Genomic DNA, 25,632 nt, shown 5'->3' on the forward strand with positions numbered 1-25,632 from the left:
ATGATCTTTACCACCCACTCCACTACCGTCTCCACCAACGACTGGTCCTGGACTCTGTCTAGGTGCCCAACACGGAGTCTGGCCAGCCAGCAGTGCCGCCAGTGTCTATGCAGGCATAGAGAGCTCAGGCTCCGAGATCTCTGTTTCGCTTACCAGCAACGTCCAGGGCAGCTGGGGGATGAGGGCCTAGCAACAGTGATGGCCACGGGGTTGGGGGTAATGGGGAGCATCCAGGCTGAGGAGACCATGCAAGACTTGAATGACTGCTTGGCATCCTACTTGGACAGAGTGAGAAAAATGAAAACTGGGGACCAGAAGTTAGCATAATTGTTATGTTGTTGGGCTCCCACGTAGTCGACCACGGTTCGAGTCCCGAACCTGGGGGCTTAAACTCAACGCCGGGGGTGTGTGCGTACATGCCCAAGATCCCGAGAGGAGAATGGAGGAGAAGGGATTGCGGTGTGGCCATCCCCTCTGGGGGGGTGATTTCTCGCTTTCTGTCTGTCTCTCTCTCTGTCTGTCTGTCTGGCGAGCGCACGCACCCTATAGCAAAAGACCTCTCCAAAAAAGAAAAAAAAATGAAGACTGATAACTGGAGGGTGGAGAGAAAAATCCAGGAACACTTAGAGAAGAAGGGACCCCAGGACAGAAACTGGGAGCATTACTTCAAGACCATCAAGGATCTGAGGGAGCAAATCTTCGTAAACTCTATGGATAATGTCCACATGGTACTGCAGATAGACAATACCTGTCTCACAGTCAAGTATGAGACTGAGCAGGCCATGCGTCAGTCTGTGCAGAGTGACATCCATGGACTCCAAAAGGTCATTGATGACACCAGTGTCATTCAACTGCAGCTAGCGACAGAGATCAAGGCTCTCAAGGAGGAGCTGCTCTTCATGAAGAAGAACCATGAAGGAGGAACTAAATGGTCTATAAGTCCAGATTGCCAGCTCTGGGATGACTGTGGAAGTGCTTGCTCACAAATCTCAAGACCTCAGCAAAATCATGGCTGACACCCAGCTCAATATGATGAGCTAGCTCAGAAGAACTGAGAGGAGCTGGACAAATACTGGTCCCAGCAGACTGAGGAGAGCACCACAGTGGTTAACACACACTCCACCTATGTTGGAGCTGCAGAATTGACACTCATAGAACTGAGATGCACCACCCAATTATTGGAGATTGACCTGGACTCCATGAAAAATCTGAAGGCAGCTTGGAGAACAGCCTGAGTGAGGTGGAAGCTCCCTAAACTATGCAGATGGAGCAGCTCAATGGAGTCCTGCTGCACCTGGAGACAGAGCTGGCACAGACCTGGGCAGAGGGGCAGCACCAGGCCCAGGAGTAGGAGGCCCTACTGAAAATCAAGATCAAACTGGAGGCTGAGATTGCCACCTACTATTGCCTGCTGGAAGACAGCGAGGAAGCGAGGACTTCAATCTCAGTAATTGGACTCGCAGCAGTAACTCCATGTAGACCATCCAAAAGACCACCACCCACAGGCAAGATGGCAAGGTGATGTCTGAGTCCAAGGACACCAAAGTTCTAAGGTGGTGAGATAACAGAAGCAGGGGACCCTTGGAAAGCAAGAGGCCAATTAAAAATGCAGAGGTTTAAAAAAAGAGACAGATAGTATGAAGTGCTGTTGAAGATAAAGAGAAAGTGAAGCCCTCATACATTATTGGTGGGAAAGTAAATTGGTACGCAGTTCTGCTAAGGAGTATGGCAGCAGTGTCTTACAAAATTAAACATATGAGGAATCAGCAGTTAGCGTAATGGCTATGTCGCTGGACTCCCACGTAGTCGACCGCGGTTCGCATCCCGGACCCGGTGGCTTAAAACTCACGCAAGGCGCATGTGCATGCGTGCCCAAGATCCCGAGAGGAGAATGGAGGAGAAGGGATTGCAGTGTGACCATCCCCCTCTGGGGGGGTGATTCTCGCTTTCTGTCTCTCTGTCTCTGTCTGTCTGGCACGTGCCAGCGCCCTATAGTGAAAACCTCTCAAAAAAAAAAAAAAAAAAGAAAAAAAATTAAACTTATGCTTCTCATAAGACTATACAGATATAAAAACGTAAGCCCATTTGGGACCAACAGCGTAATGGCTATGTCGCTGGACTCCCACGCAACCGTGGTTCGAGTCCCAGACCCGGCGGCTTAAAACTCATGCTGGGTGCATGTGCGTGCGTGCCCAAGATCCCAAGGGGAGAATGGAGGAGAAGGGATTGTGGCGTGGCCATCCCCCTTGGGGGGTGATTTCTCGCTTTCTGTCTCTCTGTCTCTCTCTCTCTGTCTGTCTGGCGAGCTCATGTGCCCTACAGCGAAAATCTCTCAAAAAGAAAAAAGTAAAAAAAAGTAAATAAAACAAACAACAACAAAAAAACCCGTAAGCCCATTTAAAGGCTAGTGTACGTTTGTAGACGCCTTTGTTCTTATTAGAAATAAACTGAAATAACCTAAATGAACACCGACTTTTGAATGGCTAAACAAATTGTGATATATCCATACAATGACATGCCATTCAGCAATAAAATGGAACCAATTACTGATAGATGAAACAATGCAGATGGTCCTCAGTACCTTTATGCTAACTAAAAAAAAAGCCGTAAGTCAGTGATGTCTATATATGATTACATTTATTCAACGTCGCTAGAAAAGGCAAAGTTATAGACACAAAATACAGACTAGTGGTGTACTGGGAAAGGGTGGGAAGGAAGATTGACTGTAATTGGTCAAATGAGGAACTGTTTTGGACAATGGAAGTGTTCTAAAACTAGACTGTGGTTATGGTCGTACAACTGCGTAAAATGACTAACACATATTGAACTGTACACTTAGGTGAATTTTATGTATGTTAATTATACCTCAGGAAAGATTTTAAAGAAAGAAAGAAAAGCCTCTTAGTGAGGAATGATCTAATTCTACCTACCATCATTTTCTTGTCTCCTCTCTGACTCCGATGAGGTATTCTGTTAGACAAATTCGGTGTTGAAGGGGGGCATAGATGGGGTCAAACATTTCTCTCCATCTACACTCTGGCTTTTTTAAACAAAAAGGCAGATCACAATGAAATAAGCTAAAAATAAGGACTGGCCCAAGTGCTATATTTAGAGGTTGCAGTCTGTGATCAGATATAGCTCCCCTATATCTGTATTTCTTTTCTTTCTTTCTTTTTATTTTTAGAGGTTTTTGCTATAGGGCACGAGTGTTCTCCAGAAAGACAGAGAGAGACAGACAGAAAGCAAGAAATCACACCCTAGGGGGGATGGCCACGCCACAATCCCTTCTCCTCCATTCTCCTCTCGGGATCTTGGGCATGCATGCACATGTACCTGGCGTGAGTTTAAGCCACTGGGTCCGGGACTCGATCCGTGGTTGACTATATGGGGGTCCAGTGACATAGCCATTATGTTAACTGCTAGTCCCAATTCTGAACAAAAAATGATGGCTGTGAGAAGGTGAAGCATCATCAACCATCAAAAAGAAAGTCATTTGTAGTTAAGTAGCTGCTCTGAAGTAAAACAGGAAAATGGGCTTTTCAGAAATAAGCGTCTGCACATACCCATAACATGAGTAGAAATCAAGCAAATTTTTGAGTCCAGTAAAATTAATGACAAAATTATTTCTGAGAGTCCTTGCCTCTATTTATCCAAATAAATGAAGCATAATTACCTCCATAATCAAAATGAGTGTAAGAAGAGCCTGGTGAAGCTTAATCACGTCCATAATCAAAATGAGTGTAAGAAGAGCCTGAAATTGAATCATGTAAAAAAGTTTCAGAAATCCCTGCAGTCCATCGATTATTGTATTAACTTCTATACACGTAAAAGGAAATGCAAGAATGAAAATGTGACGTGAAATTGGCAATCAGAAGGTAATCTAATTGGAGGGTCCAATTGGTGGTGCAATGCTAAAGCATGATGCTCTGTGAGACCAATCCACATAGGGAGGTTTCTGGTTTGTATCTGGAGACTTCCTTGGGTATGCTAGATATACATGTGTCCATGAACCAGCTGGCTAAACTAGTGGGCTGTGGTGTAAAGACCTGTTGGTTCTTTCTCTCTCTCTCTTTCATGGATAAAATAAATAAACTTTTTTAAAAAGGTAATCTAGTTATAACAGGGGAAAAACAGAACATAGGCTATAAAAATTTGGGGGCCAAATAATAGAAATCTTTGCATTTTTAGCATTTTAGTTATGAACTACAGCTATTTTTTTTTAATTAGAGAGCTTACAAAATGAAAGCCATATTTTACAGTGTTGTTGCATAAGAGAACCGAAGTAGGTAGAAAATGGAAGAATGAAGTATTATTTTTATTAGAAACCAGTCATGCTGTAGTAACCAGGAAAGTAGCATTGGTAATAAAAAGACCATTAATCACAGCTAACAGTTTCTGAGAATTTCCTGGGTGCCAAGCAGTGTTCTTAAGCTTTGCATTCATTATTTTATTTAATCTTCTCAGAAGGTCCATTGAGAAAATAATAATCTTAGGACACTGAGTGCGTCGATTTGAAATCTATGGTTTAGACAAATAAATTATTTTTTCAATGCTGGGAAACAGAATAAAAGTACAAACGTGGGTCATCTGGTAGCATGGTGGGTAAAGTTGCTGGATCACACATGGCAGGCAGCATGGTTCAAATCTCAGACCTGGAGGCATGCTAGGAGTGTGTGTGTGTGTGTGTGTGTGTGTGTGTGTGTGTGTGTGTGTTCAAAATCCTTAGATGAGAATGGAGGAGGAAAGATTGTGGCCATTGTTCCTGGGGGTGAATGCTTTCTCAATTTCCCTCTATGTCTTTCTCCAGTGAGTACACACACCCTATAGCAGGAGGAGGAGGAGGAGGAGGAAGAGAAGGAAGAGGAGGAGGAGGAGAACAAGAAGAAAAAGGAGGAGGAGAAGGGGAGAAGGAGGAGGAGGAGGTACAAACTTAAGTCTTTATTTCTGGAGAGGTTTTTGCTATAGGGCGCGTGCACTCGCCAGGCAGACAGAGACATAGAGACAGAAAGCGAGAAATCACCCCCCAGCGGGGATGGTCACGCCGCAATCCCTTCTCCTCCATTCTCCTCTCGGGATCTTGGGCACGCACGCACACGCGCCCGGCATGAGATTTAAGCCACCGGGTCCGAGACACGACCTCGGTCTACTACATGGGAGTCCAGCGACATAGCCATTACGCTAACTGCTGGTTCCCTAAGTCTTTATTTCTAATCACATAAAAGAAACAAGAATTATTTAATAATATGTATTAGGCAGAGGACACTTTGGAAGTTTAATTTGGGACTATTTATTGGATCTAGAATTTGAATTACCCACTAGAGAAATCAGAAAACAAACAAACAAACAAACAAAACCAAAAAAAAACCCACATTGACAACAATAGACCCAAGTAGCCAGAGAAGAATTCTGAGATGTGGTTTTACTGTCCTGAAGTACTGACATCCATGTTGTGTGGCAAGAGTACAGATTGTGCTTAATGTAACTAAAGTCCATCCCATATTACCTGTGTTCCATTTATTTTTGCATTGTAATGTACAAAATTATACAAAGATGGATTGAGTGCTCAGATAGGATCTTCTAACATAAAGTATGGATTAAGGTTTAGTTTCCATCATATCAATAATAAAGGCTTTAATTACTGAGGATATTATGTTGAGATGAACCTTGCAGACAGGGTTGAGACCCCAAAGCACTGAACCATTCAGTCTGCTTTAAGTCAAGTTAGAATCATGATTTGGCATTAGATAAGCTTTAAACATTGAGGATATTTAAAATTTTGTCAACCTTTGGCATAGCATTAGTAAAACAAAGCTAACCAATGATTTTATCATCAATAATTATCTCAAATGTCAAATATTAAAATATTTTTTTATAATTGACCTAGTGAGGAAGTCTATGTGATAAAGGAATACTTTAAAATATAAATTAAAATCATACACCTATATTTTACTTTTAAAAAGTGATTACTCTATCCATAATAAGTCTGTGGTCTTTAAGGCACTAGTGATTAATTCTCAGTTTAGTGGATTTAAAGGCATGCCGAAAATGTACATCCCAGGAACTCATCAATCAGCCCAATCACATGATCAGGAGACTCTCATTTAATTAATAATCCCACTTCATATTCATATAGCATTTTATAAATCTGATATCTTTAAATTTGGCAGACATGCTTTATCTGCAACAAAGAAAACAATCAGAATCTGGAATAAGATTTTAATGTGTAATGCTTTAATATATGAGATCAAAGACACCCGTCACTTTTTTCTTTTTTCTTTTTTTTTTCAGAAAAAGGGAAATGTGATTACCAAGCTTAAGTGTGCTGTATATTAAATGAAAATTCTGATCATAAAGAAAGGTAATATCTACTCAAAAGTATAATTTCTGTACTTTGAAAATCATCTCAGCAAGAATTATCTTCCCCTATCAAATTGTAGCACTTGTCAAAATCAACTGTAAAGCATCTCAAGTGCTCTTCTGAATCAACAAAACAGATGTATAGCAATGCGAGGTTGCAAGGAGAAGGAAATAGTGAACCAGAGGCCCATCAGTGCCCGTAATCTCTTGAACCCATACTTAACACAGTAGACACTGCAGGTCTTTGGGACACTACTCGTAAGACAAAAATACAAGGCTGATTCTTAATAATATGTAAAAATATGTAAAAATCATTTTCTCTCTGCTCTGCTGCTAGACTTGTGTCCTTTCTTTATGTTCTTAATAGACCACAGACATGTAACATGGCATTTTTCGTAGATGGACCTACTAGTAATTAGAACTTTTTTATGACACAGTTTCAGAAATTAAGAAAGGCTGTAGAAGACAAAAAGGGAATAAGTATTTTATCACCAGTAAAATTTTGCTTTAATCAAATTTTTTCTCAAATTTACTGATCAACAGAGCTTTCTTTTTGCTTGACAGTGTATTTTAGAATTTAGGACCAGAAACTCTGGTGTTAGACCATTGGGCTTAAATCCTAGTTTCTATTTTCTACTGTGAGCTTGGGCAAGTTTGTTAACTCCCAGTGCCCTCTAAGTAAAACGGAGATAAAATGATTAACTTCTGGGACCAGATAGTGGCTAAGCAGTAAAACGCAATGCTCCTGAAAGGAAACTCACACGCAAGAGCTGCTGGTTCATGTCCAGAGATCTGAGTATGCCAGGCATATGTATGCCTATGATCCAGGCTGGCTGAAGCTGGGAGTGTGTCATGGTGTGAGGACCCTCAAATATGGTGTCAGTGTATCTCTATCTCTCTCTTTTCTGTTACTTTCAGTCATGGAATTAAAAAGTAAATTTTAAAAAATAGTAGTAACTACTCCATGGGGTTGTTTTAAAGATTCTATAAGATGATTCTGGGAAGACACTGAAAATACTGCCTGGTACTTAGCATTTGGATACAAGTTTTAGATTGCTCTCTCATCATTAATATGCAGATGCTATGGTTCTCTTTCAGTTAATTAAGAGAGGCCAATAATGCTTATTAATGTGCCGTAGTAATAAATGACTACAAACTTGAGTGTTCGGGAAGTTTAAAATTTGTGTGTGTATTTTAACACAATGAAAGTGATCTTATTAGACTTGCTCATTATAACTATTCACTTTAAAATAAAAGTCATCCAAGGGAAGGGCAAACATTGTTGGTTGATATAAGTCCTCAGTCTCGTGATAAAGTTTTGTTTTTTTGTTTTTTTTTTTTTTTGAGAGATTTTCACTGCAGGGCTCGACAAGAATCCCCAGAGGAGCGCGGCGGAGTCCAGAGTCCTCCTGAGGTAGTCGTCACGAACCCGAAATGCATTCCCAAATGAGTGACGTTCAGAGGACCCGAAGCGCGTGGCCCATCTTCAAGACAAACGACACCCAGGGGGACCAGTCTTGCGATGACCCAGCCTTCAGGAGGATTAAGGATTTTTTTTTTTTTGAGAGATTTTCACTGTAGGGCGCGTGCGCTCGCCAGACAGACAGAGAGAGACATAGAGACAGAAAGCGAGAAATCACCCCCCAGGGGGGATGGTCACGCCGCAATCCCTTCTCCTCCATTCTCCTCTCGGGATCTTGGGCATGCACGCACACGCACCCGGCGTGAGTTTTAAGCCACCGGGTCCAGGACGTGAACCGCGGTCGACTACGTGGGAGTCCAGCGACATAGCCATTATGCTAACTGCTGGTTCCCGATAAAGTTTTTTTTTAATTATTATTATTATTAGTTTTTTGAGAGAGAGTTGGGACCTCCAACTTGTCACACTGCCATCCTCTACTCAGTCTTCTAGCCAGCCAGGACAATGCGATGTGCTCAGATAGACTGATGATTCCAACCCCCGACCTTCCCATGTGGTTCCAGAATCATGCAGTGGTACCCTACTCTCAGTGTCACTGCAGCTGGATTTTTATGATCCCCTCATAAATGTTCTTCTCTTCTGTGCTGACTTTAAAACCTACCATGGTATAAGATGTATTACCATGAAATCAATATCCAATGGAATGAGAGAAAAAGGATTTTCTTGCAGGCACTATAGATAACGCCAACCTTGACAAGAAGAGTAGCTATATGCTTTGCAACTTCCATTCCCTTTCTCTCTGGATTCTAGTGAGAGAGAGGTGAAGACGGAGTGAGACAAACATTCCAAGCTCCAGACTATGAAGGCACTCAGAAAAGAATCTTTGAGAAATATGCTACTCAGAAATAAAGATGCAAACTCAAGACATTCTCCATCATGATTATATAGCTGTTTTCTGAATTACACAATTCCACTCAACATTTAAGACCCAAATAAATATTTGTTTTTCTATGTTATCTTTTCCAGACTCTCACAGACAGATCTATCTGTTCCCTTATTTGTGTTTTCAGAGTGCTGTGTGTCGGTCCTATTAAATTGTTTAAGTTGCATTCTGATTTATCATGTCTCTTTTTCCATTAGATCATTAGCTCCTCCAGAAAAACAACTCTTATTGCTAGTATGAATTGTAGTGCCTGGTAATGTGTCAGGCATTCAGAAAATTTTTACTGAATGAATAAATGGTTTCCTATTTTTCTTACCATCCTCAAGATGAAATAAGTCTAATAACCTATGTTAAGGAGTGAATGTTTATATCCCTGGTCCTCGTCTCAAATTATTACGTTGGAGTTTTAATCTTCAGTGGGCAATAGTTGGAGTAAAGTAAACGAGGTCATCACGGTATGACCCTGATCTGATAGGGTTATTGTCCTTATAAGAAGGGATGTTGGAGAGATCTCTGTCTTTCTGTACATGTATGAACCTAAGAAAGCCATGTGAATACATAACAAGAAGGTAGCCATCTGCAACCCAGCCTAGGGCCCTCACATTTACTAACACTACGGTACCTGGATATTAGACTTTCTGTCTCTAAAACATGCAAACTGATATTTTGTCACGGTAGGCCAAGCAGACTATAATAACTATTACATATAAAATCGGACTTGATTTGATGCTTAACCAACATTTTCTTTGATAAGCATCTTGGGACTGGCTTCTTGTTTGATTCAGTGCCAGGAATAGAGCTAACAAATGACTAGCTGAATAAAAGTTTATTAACTATACATGAGAGACTTCAAAAAGTTTGTTAAAAAATGAAGTTAAAGTACAAGCTTATTCTGGTGCAAAAAATTTGAAATCCATGAAAAGTTTTCCATAATATGCACTTCCATGAACCTTTTAAAGGGCCACTCACAGATGAATGAATGGTGCTTCTTTATTGATTGAACCTAAGTGACTACTGCTAAAAAATTCATTGACATATCTTTTTGTCTTTTTTTTTAACTTCCCAGAGGTCTTTCACACTTGCCAGAGAGAGACAGAGACAGACAGAGACAGAGAAAGATAAAGGGAAAGTGAGAAAGTACCCTCTGCATGGGACATGTTCACACTGTAATCTGTTCTCCTCTCCTCCCTCCTTCCTTTCAGGATTTTGAGAGTGCATGATCGCACATCCAGCATGTTCTTCAAGCTGCTAGGTCTGGGGCTCAAATCGTTTAGTCAGCCATAGATCTGCCTTAACAACCACACCACTGGCTGACTCCAGAGAGGAAATATTTTCTATTTCATCTCCAGTTCCTTAACTTTGGCCATACTGTTAATATATATATATGTTTCTAGTCCTATTTCTGTATAGGAAGCACTCAAATTTGAAATGTGGTTAGTGAGATCCTAGTTCTCACAGAACTTGCCTCTCAGAGGGGTTAGAAATGTGTTACTTAGTGGGACTAGCAGATGGCATAGTGCTACATTGTGGAATTCCCACATAGCTGTCCATGGTTTGAGTCCTGGACCTGGTGGCTTCAACCTCATCCCAGGTGTGTGTGTGTGTGCATGCCCAAGATCCCGGGAGGAGAATGGAGGAGAAGAGATTGCTTTGAAGCCATCACCCTGAGGGTGATTTTTTGCTTTCTGTCTCTCTAGTGAGCACACATGCCCGACAGCAAAAATCTCGGGAAAAAAAAAAAAGTGTAACTTAGTAAAGTATAGAATGATCAGGATAATTTTGGAGAGTGACAAGAGCTATAACAACAAATAAAGTAGAAAAATGTGATAATTAGATAACTTAGGGGTTATTTTAGATTTGAGGGTAGAATGACGGCTTTTCTAAGGAAATTCATATGTAAGCTAAATCCTGAATAACTAGAGTTATGCAAACAGGTAAAGTTCTGGAGGCTGAATTTCCAGGGAGAGGGACCCAGGTGTAATATCCCTGATATAAAATCAAGTTTAACATCTTTAAGAGACATATTGGGGAGGAGGGGTGTCTTCAAAATGTTCATGGAAATACCTATTGTCAAAAACTACAGATGAATTTCGTTTTGAAACTCAAATAAAATAAACTAATTTTGTTTTTCCACAAATATTTGAAGTCTCTTCATACCTATACAGGCATATAAAATATACATATGCATATGTTTACTTATACACTTTTTCATTTATTTTGCATCCAATGTATTAAATTATTAAATTAATATATCTACATTCAGTTACCTTTAAACAAAGTGACTTACAAATGCAATAATTCCATTCTAGCTTCCAAGAAGAAAGTCAATAATATATTCCCTTAGACAGAGTTTCTGAGTCTACTTGTTTTTGTTTTATATTTAATGAATATGAACACCACTGCTGTATAAACTACAGTAGGACTATTGAAATATGATATACAGAATTCTTCGCTGATAGACTAATGAGAGAACTAAATAGCATTAGTAGGAATAGAAAGGGGGTATTTCTAAAGTATCTAGTTTCTAGTTTTTAAGGGTGGATGTTACTTCCTTTGTGATCACATTGAGGTTATATATTAATAAATTCCTTTGTGAGTATATCTTTAAAATATATGAGCATGTGTATATGTTAAAACATAGTTTTCTGTGGTTTACAATTGTTATATATCAAAGTATATTTGGTGAAAAAATGGAAAAAATATCGACTGGTCAGTATGTTTACTGTCAATTAGTTGCTTACAGGCATCAGACTAAATAGATAGATGAGGCATTTCTTAATATCTGTAATAGCTGATAAATTAGTAACAGGTTAAAAACCATAAAACTTGTGGGGACACTGTGGAAGTTAAGGCAGTTGTATTCTACATGGCTGACTGAGCAGTTTGAGTCCTGGGCCCAGGTGGTTGAAAATAATGCCAGGCACATTGGCGTGTATGCCCAAGATCCCAAGAAGAGAATGGAGAAGGGCCTGGGTCATGGACAACCCCTTAGAGGGTGATTTCCCTCTCTCTCTGTTTCTCTCTCTTTCTGGTGAGTGTATGTGCCCTATAGCAAAAACTAGAAATAAATAAATACGTATAGACAGATAGATAAAGTAAAATAAAATCATATATCTTGAACCACATTTAGGAGGAGAAGATAACCTGTACTGACGCACTATGAAAGTATATCAATCTTTTACCTATATTAGAATCCTACAAAATTATTCATGCAATTATTCTTTGCATTGAGGCTTCTGAGAGTTTGTGCTTTTTTAATGATGACATATAATGCAGAGGTTAGATAGTGGCATAATGGCAATGCAACTGGAGCCATACAGGAAGATCTCAGGATTGTGTCCCAAGAACTTGCTTACAAACTGGAGGTGCATACCCATGATCCAAGCTGACTGAGCTGGGGCTGGGTTAGGCACAAAGATCCTGATGGGGAGGAATCTCTCTCTCTCTCAGAAAAGAAAAACAAATAAAAACACTTCAAGGGCCAGCAGGTGACATGGTGGCTAAAGGTGCTAGATCCCCACATGGCCGACTGTAGTTCAAGCTCCAGACATGGTGGCTTGCTTTCTCCCTTTCCCTTTCTCTCTCTGGTCAAATTAGATAATAATAATAATACCAAATGGAATTAAATAAATAAATAAATATAGTTTTTAAAAGAACACACTTCAAAACTTAAAAAATAAATTTAACACAGGTTTAACACAGGAATAAGTAGATAACAGAGAGGGCTAAACTCAGTGGCGATGCAAATAAGACACAGACTTAGGGTCTCTAATAAGTGCCTTTGAGCATGCTGTTAAACTTCCTGTCTATACTCTTTGAGCAGACTTCATGGCTTTGTGGCACTCTTGGAACAGACATCATGGCTTTGTGGGCACAGTCACCCTCAACCTGACATAAATAGGTTCAGCCCAATCAAATGTAAGCAATCTTGCACAAAGTTCAAGTCTGACTCATTAACTGGGCCATGAAGAGGGAAGCATGGTCTACTACCTTACTCACTTCAATCTCTCTCTCTTCTTAAGAATAATTAATTTAATTTTATTTATCATTATAATTATTTTTAAATTTGCTACAGGGCGCATGTACTCACCAGAGAGAGAGAAAGTAAGAAAGCAAGCCACCAGGTCCAGGACACAAACTGTGGTTGGCTATGTAGGAGTCCAGCGCCCACACTGCCAGGGCACCTGCTGGCCCCATTCACTTTAATGTTTATCTCCACCTATTCATCTTAAAGTCATTATCTTCTGAAATTTTCCAAAGTCAAGATATGAGGACAGGTCATATGTGCAATGGTCTAAAAAAATAAGTAAATAAATGTGCATGTTTTGCTGCTTGTTTTGTTCTCTTGTAGCACTCAGTGCCCTCTGCACAGGACACATGTTCAATGCTGTTTCTTTATGGTGCACAGAGGGGCTCTTTGAGGTTCCTATTGAAGTTATACTGCATAGCTCTCTGCTTAGCACCTCAGCTCCTCCCCTTTTCTTGCTGTTAGTGTTCACCTTCTGGGACAGGGAGGCTCTCTTAATCGGGGACACAAGAAGACTTGAAGGGTTACTTTTTTTCTTTTGTAGTTTGCACTTTCCACATAGAAAACTTGTCTGTCTTTTCTGTACCACACTGAGAAGGGTGGGCTGGCTCAGAATGCACTCTCTTGGTCACACTCCTGTCTTGAAAGGACGCCAAGGACAGAAGCTCCCAAATTCCAAATAATGCAAGTTGAAGTCCTTAAGACCTTTCTTACCACTCTGGGCTCAGAAGGCAGTATGGATGGGCCCTTGAAAAAATGCCGCTGGGCTGGCATCCAGCCAGGACTAGCAATGCCAGTTTCCTCTTCTAATGCCATCCTTAATTTCTAAGCATATTTCTTTTTAGGCACATAACAATCACTTAAAGGAATGGTATTCACTGCCTTTCCCCCCAGATGTAGAATGGGGCGGAAAAGATCCAGAATGCCTCGCTTCCTGCCAATTTTCCTCTCCGACAAAATTATAATTTTTGCTTTCAGAGGCAAGATGAAATGGTGAGGATGACAGCAGAAAGACCAATTTGACTACCTCTTAGCAAATCTAAGAGGGAGATGCCTGACAGCTTTTTGGATGTTTTGGTTAGAATGTGGAAATACTTAGTACTTGTCCACAGTATAGGCATTAACCAAAATTCTAAGACACAGGAAAGGTCCATAGTCTTTGGAACTTCCACAGAAACACAAAAAAGAAAATTAAAAGCACCTGTAATATCTCCATTGCTAGCTTTTGTGCCAATGTCTATTATCTTTTCTAGCTACACATAAATTAAGTATATATGTATATATGCTTAGGATAAAGTTTTATAGGTATTTCTAAGCCTTGCTTTTCTTCTTGAACATATTCAGATATAACTCATCTTAAGACATAATTTCCAGGGATGCACAGTTTTGTATTATTTTATAAAATTTCTGATCATGAGGATGTGAACTGTTTGAGTCATTTCTTCTCTATGTAATGCGTGATGAACATCTTTGCTCATTAATTCACTCATCAAACACATTCTGAGTTCCATTATGTGTCAGGCATACATGTACACTTAAAATACATCAGGAATAAGACCAGTGTAGCCTGACACTGTGAGAACATAGGGCAAGAAGAAACTATTGGGGTACTTGATTTCGGTCACATTTTCATGGATTTAAATATATGTCAAGGCTCATCCCATTTTACACTTCTAATATATGCCATTTATTGTTTTATTTACACTTTTATCAAGGTGTCAAATAAAAAACAAAGATAAAAAAGTTATGTGAGAAAAAACTTTTAAGAAGTATATTTAAATACAATGTGAATTTTTTTTTTTTTTGGAGAGGTTTTCGCTATAGGGCACGTGCACTCGCCAGACAGAGAGAGAGACATAGAGACAGAAAGCGAGAAATCACCCCCAGGGGGAATGGTCACGCCGCAATCCCTTTTCCTCCATTCTCCTCTCGGGATCCTGAGCACGCACACACACGGGCCCAGCATGAGTTTTAAGCCACCGGGTCCAGGATGTGAACCGCGGTCAACTACGTGGGAGTCCAGCAACATAGCCATTACGCTAACTGCTGGTTCCAATACAATGTGAATTTTGAAGCTGAAGTACAGAGTAATAATTTGGAAAGAACTCTAGACAAAAGAGAATATTTCATGAAACTGAATTGTGGGGATCAGCAGATGGTGCAATAGTTACATTGCTAGACTCTCACATAATTGACTATGGTTTGAATCCCAGAACTGGTGGCTTAAAATTCACGCCAGGCACATGTGTGTGCATGCCCAAAGTCCCAAGAAAAGAATGGAGGAGAAGAAATTGTGGCATGGCCATCCCCCCAGGAGGTGATTTCTTGCTTTCTGTCTCTCTATCTCTGTCTTGGTGAGCATGCACGACCTATAGCAAAAATCCAACCTAAAAAAAAAAAAAGGAAAGAAATTGAATTGTGAAAGAAGATAATGGAAAGCTTAACAAAAAAAAAAATTTAAGAGGTTTTTGCTATAGGGCGCGTGCACTCACCAGACAGACAGACAGAGACAGAAAGCGAGAAATCACCCCCCCGGGGGGATGGCCACGCAGCAATCCCTTCTCCTCCGGTCGGTCTCCTCTCGGGATCTTGGGCACGCACACCACACGCGCCCGGTGTGAGTTTAAGCCACCGCGTCCGGGACATGAACCACGGTTGACTACATGGGAGTCCAGCGACATAGTCATTACACTAACTGCTAGCCCAGCTTAACAATTTTTTTAAAAGGAAGTTATAAAGGTAATTTGAAAGAAAGATAGAATTAGTGAAAAATGAAAGTGGAGAATCAGGCAGAGATCAAAGTCTAAAGGAAAGATTTCCTGAATGATATTACCTTAGGGGCAAAGAGTGTTCAGCCAGTAATTAATGTTTGTGTGTGTGTGTGTGTGTTTAAATATCACTGGCTGTTAGGTAGGGAATGATTTGTATTTATGGGGGTTGCTATATCATACAATATGTAGGGGGCCTATGTCATAAGAACTCTACATAAGTTTATTCATGTCTGAGATTGTGACTTGAATTAGATTAGGTTTACTGATACTGGCCATAAAAATAGTAGGAAACTTGATCAAACGTAGTAATTGATTGCATTTCTTAGGGGAGGAAGGGAGATGTATATATTATAATCCTTAAGATTTAGGTTAGAAAACTTAGCTACAAAATGGTACATTTCCTTGAGATTAACTTTGGAAATAAATCAAGCTTAAAGTATAGAAATTAGCTGTTTTAAACACATTAAATTTTAGGTATCTGTGAGATAACAGTGTTCAAGAAAGCACGTGAATATATCTGTAACCAGCAGATGACATGGAGATACTGCTTTCAAGCAAAGTACTTTCTCAGAAGGTAAGAACACTCAGGGACTAAGAAATGGCATGGTTTTAGACTGAGTCTTCAGAAATGTTAATATTTACAATTTTTTTTTTTTTTTGGAGAGGTTTTCGCTATAGGGCGCGTGCGCTCGCCAGACAGACAGAGACATAGAGACAGAAAGCGAGAAATCACCCCCCAGGGGGGATGGTCACGCCGCAATCCCTTCTCCTCCATTCTCCTCCTGGGATCTTGGGCACGCACGCACACGCGCCCGGCGTGAGATTTAAGCCACCGGGTCCGAGACGCGAACCGCGGTCGACTACGTGGGAGTCCAGCGACATAGCCATTACGCTAACTGCTGGTTCCCAATATTTACAATTTTAGTGGGAAGGAAGGAATAAGCAAAAGAATCTTAGACTAATCAGTCAACAATCTCGTAGAAAACCAGCAGTACTTAGAGAGCTAGGAGGTTGCTACTGACCAATCAAAAGTAAGACTAAAAGTGTTTGACTAGTGCATAAGACTGTGCTATTTTCATGTTACTGCTATTATGAATTAGCAAAAACTTGATGGCTTAAAACAACACAAATCTGGGCCAGCATGCAGTGGGGTAGTTAAGGCAACTGAATCTCACAAGGTGGATTGTGCAGTTAGAGTCCCAGAGTCAGTGTCTTGAAAAATACACCAGGTGTGGTGTGTGGTGTGTGTAGGCCCAAAATAATAAAAGTGGAGAGAGATAGAGAAGCGATTTCACACTTTCCCATTTTCTCTGTCTGATGAGTGCACATACTCTCTAGCAAATTAGACACATAACACACATTCATTCTATTAAAGTTCTGCATGCCAAAATCAACATCAATGGGTTAATGCAAAGGTATTAGCAAAACTGATTTCTTCTAAAGGCTCTAGGGCAGAATCTATTTCTTTGCCTTTTCTAGTTTCTAGAGTCTGTACTTCTTGGCTCATGACTCTACCTTGAATCGCTTTAAATTCTTGTTTTTTATCATAACTCCCGCTACTCTTCCTTTCTCCCTCTGCCCTCCCTTTTCTAAGGACATTTTTGATTATGTCATTTGGACTACTGGATATTCCAGGATATTCTCCATTATAAAAATTATTAATTTATTTGTATTTACAGACTCCTTGTTGTCATCACAGCCTCAGAATTAGGATGTGGACATCTTGGGGAGGGGATGTTCTTTAGCATATCACAAAGGTCACTGTAGAAATACTAAATTATTAATGTGTTAAAAGTTAAAGAGGGTTTAGGAGTGAGAGATGAGAATAATGGAGAACGCAGGTATAAACAAGTGAGAGAAAAATCAGAAGACAGTAGATAAATGTGGGAAACACTGAATATTTTCAAATGCTAATGTAAAAAATCTAGTAGCAGAGGAAGAAATCAGAAGAAAGAGAGGAGACAAGAGTTCAGATTTTGTGAGAAAGCCCAGGGGCTGTGGTGAGCATCCATAAAGGATCAAGTATTTCCACTGGCTCAGAAGAATTTGAAGTTGAAATGTGGTAATTTTGTGGGACTCCCTTCCTTCCTTCCTTCCTTCCTTCCTAGGGACTCCCTTCCTACCTTCCTTCCTTCCTTCCTTCCTTCCTTCCAATTTAGTCTTGATTTATTATTTTTTTAAATTTTTGCCAGAGGGTGCCAGAGCTTGCTGGGGAGACAGAGAAGAAAAGTGGGAAAGCAGTTCCCATGTGGGATGGTCACTTTGCAATCCCTTCTCCTACATTTTGCCTTCCTTTTAGGATTTGGGCACATGTGTACTTACACCCACCATGTGTCTCAAGCTGCCAGGTTCAAACCATGCAGTTGGCCATGTGGGATCTAGCTGCATCAACCATTGGCTGGTTTTTGACTAATTCAGTGGTACTCAGTATTTCTTTACTTTATGGTGTGCATTTATAGTAAAATCATACTATTTTATTTATCTATTTATTTTGACTTTCCAGAGAGCATGTGTACTCAGAAGAGAGAGAGAGAGAGAAAATACCTCCCTAGGGAGCAAGAACATGCCACAATTCCTTTTTCTCCATTTTCTTCTTGGGCACCCACACACAAATGCCTGGTGTTTTTTGCGCTGTGAATCTGGGATTGAAACCACACAAGTGGCCATAGTGGCCCCAGCCACTTCAACCATTGTTTCACGGGCTGGTTCCTATAGTATTTTTTTTTTTAACCTCTCTCTCAAAGAAGAAAAAAAATATATATATAATATGTATATATTATATATACACACACATATATATACACATATATATACATATATATTGAAAAAAAAACCCAAACTATGTCTCCTAGAATCCTAAAATGAACAACAAAATTGCTATTGACAAAAGCTGTAGTTTTTTGTAGATCTGCATGACTGCTTTCCTTCAGTTTGAGTTTAGTTTTTTATCAACTTTACATTGGTTTGAATTTTCTATCAGACTTTACTAAACTGTACTATCAAGTGAACTACAGTGAATGTGTTATTGTTCCCAAAGGCTCACCTTTAACATTCACATCACCATTTTTCTCTCTGTTTTCCTACTGCTATTTCTCTATATGCAGAATACAATGGCTCATTGGCTTCCAGGTAGAGCATGTCTAAGATTTCCTATAACTGGTGCCTGCCATGGTTAATCACTGAACATTATGAAAATTATGGCAGAGACCAAGAATCCAGAGGGGTGTGTGTATGTGTGGGTGTCTTTGTGAGTGTATAAATGGGGTGTGTGTGTTGATGGGGAGGGGATAACTACAAGATTTTAGTAGTGATTTTCAAATTAGCATCTTCCTTACAAGTCTTAGTGTGGATGATACATTTTTCATAGTTTATAATTCAATTTCACACATTTATTGATCATTTATTGCTTGAAAGACAGAGTACTAGTGCCTGTTAAGGACAATAGTTTTGTTCTTGAGAACTACAAATCTATTTGGGGGGGGGGCTAGATGGTGGCATAGTGGTAACACAACTGTCTGTGGACACACATGACAAGATTCTGAGTTCATGTCCAGAGATGTCCCTGGGTACTCTGGGAACATGCTTGCCTATAACTTCTGTGCCTCCGATCCACGGCTGGCTGAAGCCGAGGATAGATCACTGCATCAAGACCTTGTTAGGGGTATCTATCTCTTTCTCTATCACTCTCACTCAAGGAGAATTAAAAAAAAAAGAAATTAAAAAAAGTCTATGGAGACAGTGGTGGGAAAAAAAGGAGGAAAATCTGAGTAACTAGAAGTACAGGAAAATGTGAGAGTGACCTATAGCTCACTTTAAATTAGGTGGTCAGACTGAGGCCCTCAGGACTTGACTTTAAAAGCTAAGCCCTGAATAGCAGAATTATCCAATTAGGATGCTGAACAGAATGTTACATGCCATTGAGGATATTAGACTATTCTGGGGTTGTATGGGGAATCTGCATTTGAAAGTGTACAATGTAGCAACATTAAAGATACAGAAGAATGACATAATAGAAATTATGAGAGCTGCCATCTGTTGAACTATTATGTGCCAAGTATTTCACATGTGTTATTCCTTTTTACACAGTCCTTAGAAAACAATAGAAGAATATTACTACAGATGAGTTAAGAAGGGCTGGCCCTTGCATGGCGGGTAAGGCGCTGGACGGCCAGTAACCTGGCAGCTTACTTTCTCACTTCCTCTTTCTCTCTCTCTGTGTCTGGTAAAATTAATAATAATTAGTAAAGTTAAATAAATATATTTTTAAAACAATCTCCTAAATGGTTAAGAGTAAGAGGAGATACTATTAGAGCAGTGACCTAAGCACCTGGAAAAGATAAAATGGGGTCAGATGCAATTCTATAACATTTAGAATTACATTTGTTGGAACCGGCAGGTGACATGGTGGTTAAGGGCACTGGATTCCCACATGGCCGACCATGGTTTGAGTACTGGACCTAGTGGTTTGCTTTCTCATTTTCCCTTTCTTGCTCCCTCTGTCTGGTCAAATTGAAAAATAATAATAATTATGGAATTAAATAAATAATCTTTTTTTCTTAAAAAAAAGGATTACATTTGTTTTGTCCTTGAAAGAAAAAGAAGTGCACATTTTAGATCATGTCTTTCAATGGTAAAATATTCCGCAGTTATTATTTTTCATTTGCTTTCCAATTACTGGGTTTAGTAATATATATGTTCAGTGTATAAAACTAAAAAAAATCATTTTAAATAAGATATATGTTCAGTGTATAAAACTAAAAAAAATACAAATGGGAAAAAGAAAATAATTTTAATAATGTCTTAAGACTCATTGATAGTCACTGCTAATGCTTTAGTACAGGGGCGAGAGGGTGGTACAGCAGTGAAAAGTGATGCTCTATGAAGGAATCCAACATTGGAAGGTTCACAGTTCCATGTCCAGAGATTTCTCAGGACAGCAGGAACACACTTGTCTGTAATCTAGGGTTGGTTGAAGGCTGTTGTTTCTGATACATTTTTAACTTTTTTGGAGAGATTTTTGCTATAGGGCGCGTGAGCTCGCCAGACAGACAGAGAGAGAGAGAGACAGAGAGACAGAAAGCGAGAAATCACCCCCCAGCAGGGAATGGTCACGCCACAATCCCTTCTCCTCTGTTCTCCTTTCTGGATCTTGGGCACGCACGCACACGCGTCTGGCGTGAGTTTTAAGTTCCCGGGTCCGGGACGTGAACTGCGGTCGACTACATGGGAGTCCAGCAACATAGCCATTACGCTAGCCGCTGGTCCCAGATACATTTTTTAAAATAGTTTTTATGTGTATTTTTTTCATCCAGGATTATATATACTCTCAGAAATAGAATTATCAAATGAAAAATATGGCCATTAGAAAATGAATGACATACCAAAAATGTTTCTCAGAGTTTTGCCCACGTATATTCACGTCAACTTTTGAAAAGCACAATGCACTATCCTCTTAAAAGCAGGGAGCATTGTATTTCTAACAAGATATTAAAAAGGAAATTTAGGGCACTGTTTGAAAATAATAAATGCTAGTGAGACAAGTCAGATCATTCCGCAGGATTTGCAAAAAGTAGGTTGATGAAAGCTAGTTAGATGATTACTAAATCTCTTACCCACACGTAAATTAAAAAAAAAAAAAAGTTGAGAGAGTAGATGGAAAGAGAATTGCTAAATAGATTTTGATTTGGGGAGAAGACTGGTGGTTTGCTGTGTGTCAGACTCATCTTCCAAGTGAGGTGAACTGGGGTACCTGTTTTTGATTTCATATTTTATAAAATAAAGGAAGCCCTTTGTTGTGTCCTATTCTGTTGAAAGGTTTTGTCGACTGTAGTTTTATTCTGTCCTGGGAAATAATTCAGTTTTGGAAACTGACTGGGTACTGTAGAAGGGGCCACTCCACTAGCTAAGCGAATTTGTTGTGAGACCTAAATAGGAGTCACGTGAGAGGGGAGGTGATTTTAGGCCAGAACCCCTGAATAGACTCTGCTAGAGAGAATCTGGAGGCAAAGTTATATTCTTGGGAGAAGGCCTTCAAATGCAGAGATGCATTCCTGTGGGTTATGGTTTTAAAAGGAAAAATATCCCACCTTGACAATAAGTCTCAAAATGGCAAGAGAAAAATCAAGCTCTAATCCTTTACCAGCACCAGAAAGGCAGCCAAGTAGAGAGAATGGAGGTAACCTTTCATATTTCTTTCTCCTCCAACCAATAGCTTGGGGTCTGCCCTTTTCATCTAGGGGAAGGCAAGAACTCATTCCACTGGATAAACTTACAGTGAGAGATGAACTATAGAGAGAGTCCTGCAAATTTGTTTTCATATCTATTTCTTTGATACATTTTTGTCAGTTTGGTTAACCAGAGATATTTCTCTTATTAAGTATCAGTAATCATAATTATGAAATTGAATGGTAAATCCCTGTCTACGTTCTAATCTGGGCTCGGCAGTGGCTTATGCACAGGGTCCTGTTGTGTGATGCGGGAGCGTTTTGGGAGCACATTGGCTTCAGTTCTGGGTGGACCTAAGCATGCAGGGAGCATCAGGGCCAGTGATCCCGGCTAACTGGAAGAGGGTTGTGATCTGGTGATAACCTGTTGGGGGTCCCTATCTCTCTTTCTCTCTCATGAAGGAAATAAATTATAAGCTACCTAAAAATATTACTGCTTTTATTCACTTTCTACTTTATGAATGTATAGTTCTTTTATATGTAATAAAATTGATTTTTTTCCCCAGGGTACACAAAAATCATTACTAGTTAGAAGAGTGTGTGGCCATGTAGGAGTCAGGGAGTATAGGATAATGGAAAGTACACCAAGATGTAACGTCACAAAAGCTTTGTTCTGTCCTGACTTTGCTGTCTACTAATTATATGGCCTTGGAAGAGTAATTTAACCTCAGGATCTTGGGTTATACATAGGAAAAAACTCAGAGCTCTATTGTGTTGTATAAAACAAGTTGGTACAAGGGGGGGCTTCAAAAGCTTCATGGAGCATTGAATTAACATCTTAGTTTATTTTAGTGTGAAAAACATTTTGAAATCCATGCAGTTTTTTTCATAATGCAAATTTACCTTATTCATTGTACACATTTGCCATAAGCTTTTAAAGAACCCTTGTATATGTGAGATGAAATGGAGGGTTTTTTTTTTGTCCCTTAGTTTCACACCCCCACTTCAAATTCACCCCTACAGTAGGGAGGGTATCATCGGTGAGATATAGACCCAGACAATCTGTCAGCATAATGGCATCAAAGCTATTCCAAAGTAGGCAGTCAAAATGAGCAAGAGAGCAATGTGATGATGTTTCCTTTTAAAACACCTTAATAGGATCAGCCGGGAAATCTTTCAAATTCCTGCCCCCCTCCCGACCACCAAATTTATATGTCGTCAGGAAGAAAAATAAATAGTGATTTCGTAAAGTCGAGGCACACTGTCCCCTCTTCTCCACTTACTGCATGGAAAGCAATGTGGAACTAATAATTATTTCTTCAGCAGTGCAAATTACCTCTGCCTTTTATTCCCACACTATCTTAAACACAGGGTTCCCTTTCATGTTATAGCCAGAAGGGTTAGCTTGTTAAAAACTTGTTCCAGCATTCTCCAAAGTGTCATTCAGGGATCCACTCATGCGACTCTCATTAATGACAAAGACCTGTGTCTAAAGGAGTGTGCAAAACCCCAGAGAATGTAAAGATTCAAAGTGTTATTGAGGCCAAACCATCTTATCTATAGGTGAGCCTTCCAGGTCATGGTGGAGTCACCCCAGTGAAATAAAATGCAGAATTTTCCGTGTGCCTGGGCCTCCTCTGCAATCACTAAATGCAAAGCTTCAGATCACCTCCCCCACACTGAATACAAATTACCCAATAAAACAAATAAGAGCTCTCCAAAGCTATATCATACATCGTATAAATTGTTTAGCTCCATTCGAAAAACAGATATTACGCTAGCACAGTAGCAAAGTTAAATATCTATATTTACACAAATTAAATGTAATTGCTTAAAATCAAATGACAAATTAATTCCTCTCCATATTTCTTCCAAACCCATTTCACAAAATTAAAATTTTACCTCAAAAAGCTCAAGACATCCCCCCATTCATTATATAACTTTCATATGTGTGAAAAGTTCATTTAATGTAGTTTCACAGGCCTGAGGAGTCTAAAGAAACTATTTCTGTTAATTTAGATATTGCAGCAATATGAGTGACTGCTTATTCAGACTCTTGATTAAAATAATACTTCCAGGTTTGAGGAGTTTTATACTCTACTGGAGAACTGAACGAAAATCCTGTAATTTAGTTATGCAACATTACTCAGTTTAACAGGCACTTTATGTTCTCCCGTGTTCGAACACGAATGGGGAAAGAACATTCCTCATCCATCGGAGGACACAGACTGTATTTTGTTAGGGTAGTCATCTTGTTATGTCCCATTCAGCTCAGCCCCATTAAGCTTTTGGGCCTAGAATTGCTGCTTGCTGCCAGGATTAATATCTCAGTATTTTTTCCCCCTTAGTTTATGGTTACTTTTCAAGAATTAAATGATCATTCAGAAAGTTGGCTTCAGTTTATGAGCTGTTAAACCTATGGTAGATCTGATATAGCCAAAGAGAAAGCATAAATGTTATTGGTAGCAACTTTCCTTTGCAGACATTTGCTTTTTTATTTTTTTTTTTAAGACTGAACATCCTTCTTTCTTCCTAAACCTTCATTGGTGTGATCCAGGTCTTATATCAGTGAGGACTGGACTTCTTCCAGTGATGTTTATCCAGTGACCGTGGACATTTTCTCCTTTGCTGGGGAAGTCTTCCACATGTTCTAATTTTCTCTTTCTCTCATCATCATATTTATTCTATGAGTGAGGTAAAATATCATGGGCCATGGTAATAAATTATACATGCATAAACATAATAAAATGTTTTTCAGAAAAAAAAAAGTTTTTTCTCCCCCTGTGAGGTTTTTTTTTTTCTTTCTTTTTAAAATCTTTTTGCTAAAAGTTCTCTATGTAATCCTTGATTTAATGTGTCAGACTGAATTGAAAGCTGTGGAAATGAAAAATCTGGAGTTTAGATCCCATGTACTTAACCAGAGTTTAAATCCTGCCCCTGGAGGCCTGAAAAACATACGGGGCATAAAAGTGTTTGCATGTCTCAAAACCTGACAGGATGGCGAAATGGAGAAGGGACTGCAATTATGTCGTGACCACGTCTCACTAAGGAGGATGCTTTCTTCCTTTCCCTCTCTCTCTGTCTCTCTGTCTCTCTCTGACAAAGATGTGTGTCCTCTGGCCAAGAAAACAAAACAAAACAAAACAAAACAACCGTAGTTCAGAATGGATTCAGCACTTGAGGGGAGCATAAATCATCAGTAACGACAATAATTATTTAACTAGATTTAAGTATCTCAGGTAGCTCAGGAATAAATCTCTTTGGTTGCTGCATTTACTCTTTACAATCAGTTGTGGCATGAAAAGGAAATTCATGAGTGAATAAATGCACGGATTAACACAAATATCCAGTGTTAAGTGTATGAGCTGATCAGGTGCTCGGCCAGTTTCTGACTCTTAGTGGGCTTGGGAAATTCACTATCAATATTTTCTCAGGGAACCACTTACTCCTGAAGCACTTTGTTGCTGTGTCATTCACAATTACAAACAGATACTAAAGCATCAACAAGAACAAAACTTCTGCTATACTTGCATTCTGAAGCAAGAACAAGAGTTATACACACAGCCATTTTCCAATTTTTTAAAGGATAAATTCCCATTTATCCTGTGTACAAATACGTGTATAAATACGTTTTATAATCAAAGTCTCTTTTCTTCTCATACCCATGGTCTACACTTGGTTTCCTCGAAGACTTTCTCTTTTTAAAATTCAGATGAATTTGATTTAGGGCCTGCAAATTGGAGAAGAGTTTGAGAACATTTAAAACAGTGAAAACGTAATCACTTAGTCATGAATTCTGTAAAAATATAAGCAGGTGTCATCAACTACTGGATTTTTCTTTTTTTAACTCGCCCCTACGTTCCAGCTCACTGATTGGTTCAAAACTTCTGGAACGCACAGCCTTCACACCATATTCCTATCTCAGAACACGTCTGCCGTTGCGCCAGTGA

General features: G+C 39.5%; 1 pseudogene; it reads left to right on the forward strand.

The window, feature by feature from the left end:
• LOC102494035 (keratin, type I cytoskeletal 18 pseudogene) lies at window positions 1-25,632 on the forward strand (annotated as a pseudogene).

Source organism: Tupaia chinensis, unplaced genomic scaffold (assembly GCF_000334495.1).
Source record: "Tupaia chinensis unplaced genomic scaffold, TupChi_1.0 Scaffold139935_1, whole genome shotgun sequence".
In the NCBI taxonomy this organism is placed as follows: Eukaryota; Metazoa; Chordata; class Mammalia; order Scandentia; family Tupaiidae; genus Tupaia; species Tupaia belangeri.